This window comes from Mastomys coucha, unplaced genomic scaffold, assembly GCF_008632895.1.
Source record: "Mastomys coucha isolate ucsf_1 unplaced genomic scaffold, UCSF_Mcou_1 pScaffold21, whole genome shotgun sequence".
In the NCBI taxonomy this organism is placed as follows: domain Eukaryota; kingdom Metazoa; phylum Chordata; class Mammalia; order Rodentia; family Muridae; genus Mastomys; species Mastomys coucha.
In genome coordinates this window covers 158,878,920-158,890,484 of record NW_022196904.1, presented here as the reverse complement: position 1 = coordinate 158,890,484, position 11,565 = coordinate 158,878,920, and the positions used below count along the sequence as shown (strand labels likewise).

At 44.2% G+C, this 11,565-nt stretch overlaps 1 pseudogene across 1 annotated transcript in view; it reads right to left on the bottom strand.

The window, feature by feature from the left end:
• Window positions 1-10,486, bottom strand: part of LOC116101440 — a 21,918-nt pseudogene extending 11,432 nt beyond the window's left edge. Inside the window, exon 1 of the transcript XR_004122837.1 lies at window positions 10,406-10,486. The product of XR_004122837.1 is annotated as a GTP-binding protein SAR1a pseudogene (transcript). The remainder of the gene's footprint in view (window positions 1-10,405) is intronic.
• Between the last annotated feature and the right edge of the window lie 1,079 nt (window positions 10,487-11,565).

Below are 11,565 nucleotides of genomic sequence, written 5' to 3'. Positions count from 1 at the left end.
AAAAAAAAAAAAAAAAAAAAAAAAAGAAATGGCAAACCTTCTCACTTCTGACCTTCCCTATAGCCGCAGATGGGCTTAAGCACTCTGTTCACACTAAAGGTCTCAGTAGTTTTCCTTCTTCCAATTTCCACACAACTACTCACCAGGGTTTCTCAGGCTAGCTATTCCTGGCACTTCAGGGTAGATATTTCTTCTTGTGGGGCTCTTGTATATCCAACAGGCTGCTGAGCCTCATCTTTAAACTTCCTAGATAGTAGCAGCATCCTACCCCTAGTTGTGACAGCTCAGGGTCACCAGATATTACCAAATATGAGGAGAGAAGTTATCCCTGGCCAAGAATCATTATTTTAGAGAGATTTTGAGCTTTCTATAGGTTTCACCTTCTGAACATAAAGAGAGGAACAAGAGAAACGAAAGCATAGCTGCCGAACTCTAACCTGCTCACTTCCTTCAACATTTATCTGACCAAGCACAAGAGCTTGCAAACTGATGGACAGAAGGACACACTTATCAGAAGGAGTCACAGGGGGATTTTGTTTCAAATTATGCTTGAAGACATGTAGGAGAGGCCTGTCTTCTTCAGTCTGGGTCTTTATAGAACAGGGAACTCAAGAGTGGAGGGCATGACTTTTTTTTTTCCATGTGGCTCTTAACTGCTAGAACTTTCCTGTCCACAGAGTACTGACCCTGGTAAACTATTGTTATAGGCCTCATGCCATTTCTCACACTAGTGACTAATAACTCCAAGTTAGTGCTCTTGTATAAGATGGTCCCCTGGGCTCCCTGATAGGTCTCTAACCCTAATGGTCAGCCCTAAACACATGCACATATAGGCAACACTTACCGTACTCAGTATATTGTGTACACACACACACACACACACACACACACACTGTCATAAGTTCATAAGTTCAAGAGGGAATGGGGTAACACAGGAGGGGCTGGAAGAGGGAGGGGGTGGGTAAACTGGTATAAACACAGTGTACTCGTGGATGAAATTCTTAAAGGATTAAAATAAGGATGATGGTCCTCCCCCTTTTACATGTTCTCAGCTCAGTGCTCATTTCTCACTTTGTTCTCTTTATTAATTTCCCTGTGTGTTTGTCCAGTAGACATTCTGAGTTCCTACCCGAAGTGGTATATGATAGGTCGCAGTTCTCATGGAGGGATTCCCAATATTAATTCTGCTCACATAGAAACTTCACAGAGCCTCTCTACTGAGGAGAAGTGTAGTCTGTTTAGATTCCCTTTTAAAGTCCCCTTTGCATTCTGACCTTTAAGACAAAAATAATTTTGATACAACTACGATCAGCACTTACTGTGGTTTTTGTTTTATTTTGCAGGCATTTGGAATACTTTTGATCATCATTTACATGCTTCTACTTTTATTCAACACCAAATCCTCAGCTTCTTTTCCCATTATAGTGGGTAAACATCCTTGAAGATGCCTAAGAACATGTCTGTCATTTGCCTAGCCCATCCTCCACGGTGGAACATTTAAATAGTTTTCATTTTAGTCTGCTATAAAGCATTTCATTTTTGCTATCACAATTAGTAACACTTGTATGTTGTAGATAGATGTCCTTGAGCCTGAAGCTTTGGGTGTTGCACTCACACCAGACCCTGAGAGTGGAGCTGGTGTCAGAGGGCATGGGCTCATGCTTCTTGCTCTGCTGCACACAGCCCAGGTGCTCTCTAAAGCACAGGTTCTGCTCTGCGAGCTGTGAGGCTCCATCCAGCCATGAGTAGGTGTGGTATTTCATTGAAAAATTAAAAAAAAAAAAAGGTTTTAAAACACTATCTACTATGTTTGTTTGTTTGTTTTCCCCAAAGCCGGAATAGCCAGAATATCACTTAAATTTGAGTTTCATTTTTCTCTACTGGTATGAGATCATAGAAGGATTTTGTTAGCATTATCAAGAGTGTAATCTTGGGACACTGGTTTGAGTCATCTCTAACATCAGGAGAATGCTTTTGGTGGCAGGAGCAGTCAGAACCATTCATGGGTGGCCATTCTAGTCCTATTAGTTGTATGCGAGAATTACTCCTTCCTGCTGCCTTGAAGATAGATGTGAAACAGGCAGGTTTTTCTTTGGCCAATGACTGCAAGTGGAAAGTGTCTCTTTTTGTAGAAGACAAAACTATTTCAGGAGTATTCCTTTTGTCCTCAGCCACAGTCCCAGCCCTTTCTAGCTTGGGTCCTTGGAAAGCTCCGAGAGGAAAGCATGAACCAAAATTCCACTGTGGCCAATGATAGGTGTGTAGATAGGGTACAAAATAGATAGTCTAAGCCACCAAAACAGAGATGCTATGAGACCAGGCCTGACTGCCAGCACCAGGTCATCACTGAGGGGCTAGTGCCTAGAACCTGGGTATAGGGAGCTTTAAAATATCAGAGCCTTGCAGTGCCTCTCTGAGTAGGTACTTTTCCTAACCAGCCAAGAGTTGTGTGGTATTTTTATGTAGAATCCATTCTACTCTGAGCGACAAAGTAGGTGACGACATGGTGCCATCTGCCAGCTCAAATTATTTTTGTCATCATAGATTAAAAATTCTGTTTTAATATTCAGCAGGGAAATGACTTAATGCTGGTTGGCTTCTGATAGCTTTTAAAATGTTGCTTCTCTTTTGCAGCAGACCCATAAAAACTAATAAAAGAAAGATCTAACATTTATTGATCATTCATTATATGTTATCGTCTTTGCCAAGCATCTTCTTACCAGCATAGTTTCCCGTATTTCTCCACAAAAGTTGACTATGTCAGTAGTAAGGCATTCCTGGTTTCAGATGAAGAAAATGAGGCTTGGCCACTTCATTCTGTTGCTGTGAAAAATACCATGCAGCTTAGAAGAAGAACAAATTCATTTGGCTTATACTACTAGCTTACAACCCGTCACTGAGAAAGTGAGGGCGGAGCCCAAGCAGAAACCTGAGGAGAAATCAGACAGAAATGCCCTTGCTGGCTCATTCTTGGCCTCATAGTTAAGGTTGTTTGAATGAGAGGTACACAAAAGTCTCATGAATTTGAATATCTGATCACACTTCCTCCAGAAACGCTATGATGGTCCAAATCCTCCTGCTATCCCCACTTTGCCCTCTCCTCTGTCTGCTGCTCATGGTTTGAGATTCGAGATCTCAGCTCCCATTCCAGTCACCATGCCTTTCTGTTGTCATGTCCTCACCACAACGGCAATGTACTTCTATCCCTCTGGAAGTATAAGCCCCAAAGAAACTCATCCTTCTGCAAGGTTCCAGGGTCATGGTGTAAAATAAAATAGAAAAGTAACTAAACACACATAGGTAGCTTTCTTACATGGTCCAGGACCATCTGCCCAGGGAATTAATGCTGCCCTCAGTAGGTTGGTCCGTCCTGCTTCTGAGGGAATTAATGCTACCCACAGCAGGCTGGTCCTTTCTAGGTCAATTACCAATCAAGGCGATATCTCTTTCAGACATTTCCACAGGCCAGTCAGACCTAGACAGTCCTTCAGTTGAGACTCATTTCTTAAGTAACTCTGGGCTCTATGTCAAGATGACAGTTACAGCTAGCTAGGATTGACACCCTGGCTCTCCTCTGGCTTTCTCCACCTAGGAGTCTGTATTGGTCTATTTGGATTTTGCTGGGCTGACATCCTTTACTGACTTCGCTTGCTCACCTTTGTCACAATTGTCATCAAGATTTTTATCTCATGTAGAATTTTGTCAAACCAACTACTGCCTAGCAGATACTGTTCAGCCACTAAAAACAAATACTAGTAAAATTGACCTTTACCCTTGAGAAGCCACCAGCAGAGCAGTGCTGGTCCACAATTCAATGTGAGCCACAAGTGCAAGCCACTGATATTCACAAATATATATTAAGTGTCAAAAATGATGGGAGAATTAATTTTAATACTATACTTCCTTAAAACAGCAAAATCTAAAATGTTATCACTTAAAGATAAAACCAGCATAGGAAATAAAAGTATTTTACATTTGTAGTGTTTCTGGAACCTGAATCATTTCATTTTTACACTCATCAGTATATGGATATTAGACCAGCCACAGGCTGGTGGAGCTGTTGTCTCAGGTGGTAGATAGCTATTGCATTGCCTAGCATGTGTCTGATGGGAAAGAGTAAGGTGCATACATAATACAGTGTACCTATACACAATAGCCACTGGTATTTGTTTTATGAACAGGTTGTTCAAGATTAGAGAAGAACCGTGAGATAGAATATGCCCAGAGCACTCTGGAAGTCCAGCAAAGGGACACTAAACCCAAGCTGGAGCTCCAAAGAGGCTTGCAGGAGAAGATGGCTGGGTTGGGCAGAAACATGGGGAACTGGCTATAAAGGGTATTGGAGAAAAAAGACACAGTAGGTGAGGTTTCTTTTGTGTGATCATCTACAGGTTTATAATGTCCTCTTGTGTACCCTGGTCAAGGAGAATCAACCTTTGAGTAGGCATTTGTAGCCATGTCTGCTCTTGCTTTTCTATTATCATATTCCCTACTAGGAGAAGTCCTAGGGTTGTTAAAATCCATATCTTCTATCTAACCAAACACACACACACACACACACACACACACACACACACACAAGGTTACTGCAGTTACTAGGTAAGGTTTTGGGGAGTTTTGTTAATGTGGGTAAGAAGTAGTACTTATCCATTGCCCTTTCCTTCCAGTCTCTCATTGCTTGGAAAATAGACAAGGTGTGGAGAGGAGAGCTGCAGCAGGTACTCGGTGACTGACTCTCCCTCACACTGTGGAGGGAGAGCACATTATGGACATCAGAGGAGGAAGACTCACAGCGTCTTTGTGGAACTGTGGTTCTAGTCCCGAGCTACTTAATACTACACCTAGCACTTATGAGAGAAAATTAATTCTTAACCCATTTCAACCACTGCTGTTTATTTTATGTTATATTCACACAAACCTAATCCTGGCTGATGGCAGAGGTAACTGCTATCATTTACAGAAGATTTTACAGAGAATCTGGAAAAAAAAATTAAGCCCTTAGATAAGATGGGTAGAGCAATAGTTCTCAACCTGTGGGTTGTGAACCCTTTGGAGGTGGGATGGCCCTTTCACAGAGGTGGCTTAAAATCATCAGAAAATAGAGATATTTATTTACATTGTGATTCCTAACAGTAGCAAAATTACAGTTGAATAGCAATGAATATAATTTTATGGTTCGGGGGTCACCACAATATGAGGAACTATATCAAAGGGTCATAGCATTATGAAGAATGATTTTGCTGTAGAGGGAGGGGTAGTGTTAAAACAAGGCTGGGAATTCATGGTTCTGGCCTCAATGCAGCAGTTGTTCTGGCTAATGCTGCCTCCTCCTACTGCTGCACATTTTGGGAGTAGCTGCCATGCTTCACAGTGGCTATGACTGTTGCTCTTCGGCATGGGACATCGCATGAGAGATGGTATGTGATGGCCACTCTTTCCCACTCTCTACTTGGACAGGATCCCTTTGCCTTGGTAATTTGTCAAGAAGCCCATACACAATGAGGAAAAGAGAGGGAGTATCTCTTTTTCTCTTTTTAGCCCTGTCCTAGGGCTGTAGTTTCTTCTTCAGGGACGTCTGGTTTGTCATTTGCTGGGCATGGAGAAGGCTTAGCCAGTCCTTTCTCATCTGTAGATCATGGGCTGTGCATTGTCTCCCTTCTTCCTGCTGCTTGCCTCCTGGCTATGGCGCCCCTCCAGAGGTGCTGATCCTCAAATCTGTCAATTGTGCAACTTGTCAGCTGCTCTACCGAGGGCTCACTGGGGAGAGAGGTTGCTGACTCAAGGTTGATTTCCATACCAGCTGCAGAACTTAGTCAACCGCAAGATCCGTCCTGCTTGCAAGTTGGCCTAATCAATCAGGGGCTTGTAGAGCATCCTCACTAACCTTCAGTGCTATGCTTAGTTCTAGCCCTGTTGCCAGAAAGGGGCTGAGCCAAATTGAATGCCCAGGATGCCTGCCTTACTGCATCCAGGTGTAGCCAGCCTGCAGCCTTGGCACTTGGACTGGGCATGCTTCTGACTAACCTGAAGTCAGCTGGCCATGGTCTCTCTTTGAGTACCTCACTGCTGGGCATAGAAACAAATCTACCCCTGAGTGTGTCTGTCTCTAAGGTAGCTGGGCATACCTTAGGAGAAGGTTTGTATGATGACTACCTTAGGCTCTGTGGTCCTTGCTTCTCTCTTCTACCCAGCTCTGCCATAGCAGGCTGAGGAGAGTGTAGATATTACTAAGTAGAAGGATCCACTGTGTTCCCACGAAGCATTACTTAGAGACATTTGACATCAGAGTTTCATATGGTTTTAAGCTGTCACAAAGTATTTTTTGCTTCAATTTTTCTAACCAGGCAAAAATGGAGAACGTGCTCTTCACTCATAGGCTGTGCAGACCCAGGCACAGGAGCTGGATGTGGTCCAAAGGCCATTTTTCACCAACCCCTAACCTAGAAGAAAGATCATGTGGTGATTAAGAGCATGGTGTTTGTTTTGCATTATCTGTGTGTGTAAATCCCGGGGCTGTTGCTAATTGACTCTGTAACTTACCACCACACTCTCCATCTCACTAAACTGCGGGTTCCTTATTAACATATACAACACAGGACAGAGCCTCGGTTGTGCAGATAACAGATGTCACGTAGATGGCCCCTCATATTCCGAGGGTCCATTGTAGAGCCCGTATTGGACTTGACACTAGGAGAGATTTTTAAGGGAACCAGACACAGCAGGTTGTTCGGGAGTTGGGAAGCTGGCAGGGATGAGGGGGTGGGTTGGGGGTGGCATGGGGGAGGTGGCCTTATGCCTCAGTCACTGTCATACTGGGAGGCACAGCAGGAGCAGTTTGTCATCTCCCTGTCACAGTGATGCTTCCTGGGGTTTGGGAATGCTGTGAGATTTTAGCTCAGAGAGAGACAGCGAGCAGAGCTGCTGAGGTCTGCCACAGGGAGGTCACGCTGGCCCTTTTATTGATTTACACAGCCCACAGCTGCACAGTGACACTGGAAGTTTGGGCTTTCTTGTTACCTTTGCCAGCACCCCAGGCTCTTTCCTCAGCTCCCAGGCCCTGAGGTGTCACAGCAGTATAGCTTTGCCTTACACTGGAAGGGAGCCCAGCCCAGCTGAGCTTCTGTCAAAAACCATCTTGCCCTTGATGTTTCTGTTAGTTGGAAGGCCTTTTAACAGAATGCTTGCGCTGGGTTGATAAGCCGTTAGCAGACAAGGTGTCGGACATGGTGATTCATGATTTCATTTGCATACATTCTCTTAAGTTCCATTTAAAACTCTTAAGTTCCTTGTTGGATCTTTTGGAGGGCAGTCATGATAGGTCCCTTTTTGTGAGCTCTCCATAGCCTCAGTAATAGTGTCAGGCCTTGGGACCTCCCCTTGAGCTGGATCCCACTTTGGGCCTGTTGCTGGACCTTCTTTTCCTCAGGCTCCTCTCCATTTCCATCCCTGTAATTCTTTCAGGCAGGAACAATTATGGGTCAGAGATGTGACTGTGGGATGGCAACCCCATCCCTCACTTGATGTCCTGTCTTCTTGCTGGAGGTGGGCTCTGTAAGGTCCCTCTCCCCTCAAGCAGCTCAAAGAGTCAGATGCAGGTATTTGCACTCAACCAATGGACAGAAGCTGTTGTTGAATTAGGGAAGGCTGAAAGAAGCTAAGGAGAAGTGTGATCCTGTAGGAGGACCAGCAGTCTCAATTAATCTGGACTCCTGAGATCTCTCAAACACTGGACCACCAAACAGACAGCATACACCAGCTGATATGAGGCCCCCAACACACATACAGTAGAGGACTTCCAAGTCTATGTTCATTCAGAGATGACGCACCTAACCCTCAAAAGACTGGAGGCCCCAGGGAGTTTAGAGGTCAGGTGGGGTGGGGGGTGGGGACATCCATGTGCAGATGAAGGTGGGGTGGGGGTGGGGTGGGGAAGAGGTGTGGAATGTAGAATAATCAGAGGCTGGATGGTGGGGCGGGGAATGTAATATGATGTGTAAAAAATAAATTAATTTATATTTAAAAAAAAAGGTCTGAAGTTCCACTTAAAACAAGAGTGCTGCTCTACCTGCTTGGGGTGTCGGTACTTGTTCAGCCCTATCTGACCAATGATCAGAAACCCAAGTGGGCTCATCACCTGGAGACCTCCTGTAATAATTTTTGTCTTTATGTTACAGACTTTTCATTTTTGAGACAGGGTAGGTCTCACTATGTAGCCTTTGCTGGTCTGGGATTTGCTATATAGTTCACCAGGCCATCCTCAAACTCAGAGATCCCCCAGCCTCTGTCTCCTGAGTGCTGGGATTAAAAGCATGTGTCACCATATCCAGTAAGTTACAGACTTTTTATTTAACTTAGCCCTTAAAGATCAAAGATAACAATGTGGCATGCCATAAGTTACTGGAACATGTAATACAAGTATTTTAATGGCAAGCAGCTTTCGAAATCATTCTTTTATTTAATGTATAAACTATAGAAAATACATTTGAAACCATCACAATAAAAATGATGGCACTCAGAGCCAGTCCTTTCTCCAGGATGAATTCACACAAATCTTTCACATTCCCACTGTTGCCTTTGCTTCCAGAGTTTTTCTGCTATGTGCATCGCGGTGACTCCTGTGCTCCACACTGCTCAGATCCTGCACTGTTCTGGGCCAAGTTGACCTCTCAAGCTCTGGAATTGGGTGTTTTATACCAATCACAGAGCTGCCTCTGCCTTTGACAGAATTACTGAGGTTCGGCTTTGAAAGTGGTAATCTTTCTGTTCTCTCTCTTTGAAAGTCCTTTATTCTAACACTAAAATGCCCAGTGCTGCCAGTTACCTTGGGAATTACTTCAGTTTGAACGGTTTCAGTTTCTTTCTGCTACAGTGATGCTTTGATCTGCCTTCTGCTGTGATTCTTCTAGAATTTTGGAGTATGAAAGGAACTTCCAGGTCAGGTATGGCATGAAAAGCTTGGCTGAGCTGGACTGCTGTGTGACACAATTCCAAGGAACACTATTCTCTTTGTAGCCTATGTGAGTGTTGTGGCCTGGAGTTAGGTAAAGAGAGATCTGCCTTATAAGATGCAGCTGGCCTGGACCAATGGTTAGGACTCCTTTGAGGAGTCAAATGATGCTGCTGGTTGGTTTTGGTGCCCTCTGAGGGCTCATGTTTAGAAAGTGGGTCCTCACCATGATGATGTTAAAGATGGCGGGACACTTACAAGGCAGGGTTAGCATAAGTCAGTGAGTGGTTCTTGACCTTCCTAATTGTGAGCCCCTTTAATACAGTTCCTCATGTTGTGGTGATCCCTGGCCCCCAACCAGAAAATTATCTTTGTTGCTACTTCACAACTGTAATTGTGCTACTGTTATGAGTCGTAATGTAAATATCTGATATGTAGGATAACTTATATGCTACCCTGTGAAAGGGTTGGGCAACACCAAAGACGTCAAGACCCACAGGTTGAGAAGCAATGGTGTAATGTAATTAGATTATTGGTGGCTATGCCCTTGGAAAGCATCGAGTAGTCCTTGTGGAATCTCAGTTTGTTCCTATGACAATGCATTATTATAAAAGAACAACACCGGCTTCTACCCACCGCCCTCTGTCTTCCTGTGATATCTTGGCAAATGTTCCTTTTCATGAAGTATCTACCACCAGAGCTGACCAAAAACTAGACAATAGGGTCCTTCAGTCCTGAATTTTTAGCCTCCAAGCCTGTTAAATTAAATAAGTTATTTTTTATGTGTTCCAGGCATTTTGTTTTAGCAGTGGCAAACATACTAACACTCTCATGAAAAAGAATAAGGAAGAAAGGAGAAGAAAGAGAGGAAGGAAGAGAACGATGAAGGGACAACTGTACTTCATACAGGTTCTTCTGTACAAGGTCTTTTTCTTATATAATGATAAACATAGGCATAGACATAGACATAGACAGACAGATGTAGACATAGACATGTGTGTATGCATATGTACATATACATACATATATACATATATACATACATACATACATACATACATACATACATACATACATAATGGTGTGTTTTATAAAACATGGAGATATAGTGTGGTGGGAGAGAGCACCTCAGTGGGTCTGGCCCTGGAGTTCCCCTGAGAAATCACCACCTTGGACAGGCCTAGTACAAAAGGGAGTTTATTGGGGGAAAGAAGCCAAAAAGCAGAGCAGGGACCCTGGAAAGGCAGGGAAAGAAGGTAGACAGAGAAAGGCAGAGAGGGAGGGAGGGAGGGAGGAAGGGACACAGATTGAGATTGAGAGAGTCTCATATGCCAGGTTAGCTGCACCTGGCAGGCTGCTATGCAAGCTGTTGCTAGGTAGCTGTTGGGCGGAACCTAGAGGAATTGCCACCCTTAACTCTTTCAGTTATGAAGTCTGAAGCTTTTGCATCTTCACTACGGAGTGATTGCTTCCCACAATCTGCGCATCACTGTCCTGTTCAGTGGCGGAACAAGCCAGAAGCAGTAGTCCTTCGGTCATGCCGGGTTGTAGCCTAACGAATTTTGATGATCCCAGTCAAAAGTCAATTGTGATACGTGTGGCAGGACAAAAGCATAATGAAGACAAGGCAAAGGGCAGACATGGCTGCCAGGCCTTCGGAAAATCCACACAGACTTCCAAGCGCAGGAGGCTGGATGTGAAACCTCACAGTTAACATGTCACCGAGTGGTGGGAAGCTGGTAGCACCAGGAGCTCCAGATCTCAGCTCCTTGACTTTGGAAGAGCTGCCAAGTCTCCACCATTGGGATTCGAAAATCGCCCCTCACCCTCTACCCCCTCAACCCGGCTAAAGGCTTTTCTTCAGACCACTCCCCTCTTCCTTCCTCTGCTTGCCCCTCTACCCTCAGGCTTACCCCCTCTAAGAAGCTTGTGCTACTGAGATGCACATCCTCCATCTCTGTGGAAGCAAGGTATCCTACATCTCTTCATGTGTTTACATAAAACAAGTCTCTCTCCCCTTCTCTCTTCCTCCCTCCTATCTCCTGGAGGGAGGTAGCTTCATGTCTAATTTTGTTTGTACCCCCCTTCCACAGTCCCCACTCCTGTGCCTAGCACACACAGCAGGTGATCAATAAATGCGTTTGAATAAGGAGCTGCAGCTGATTCACCGCCAGCACTCTGGCCGTTGGCTCAGTTGTACTGTGGCATGCAGCCTTCCAAGGAAAGCTTGCTGTCTTGGCTTTCTTCCACGGAGCTGGTATGAATTTCGATACTAGATCTTCAAAGAAAAAAACTCAGGGAGAGAAAAAAAACACAACTACTTTGAAAATTGAGGTGGGGGAGGAGAAGACAAGAAGTCCCAGTAAATGGGACCCTGTGGGGCCCTTAGATAATTTAGTAAAATTTAAGCTGATACCCAGTACTTATTGTATGACACATATACATGTCTTATGTGTGTAAATGTATGTGTGTACACTCCTGTGTAAATACACATATTTTCACAACAATCATATAAGTATTATCACACTCACTTTACAAAAAGCAAAAGTGGAGGCCAGTAACCTCCCTCTCCAGCCAGGTTGGAGCATAAGCTACTGCCATATAGTGAGTCCATGTCT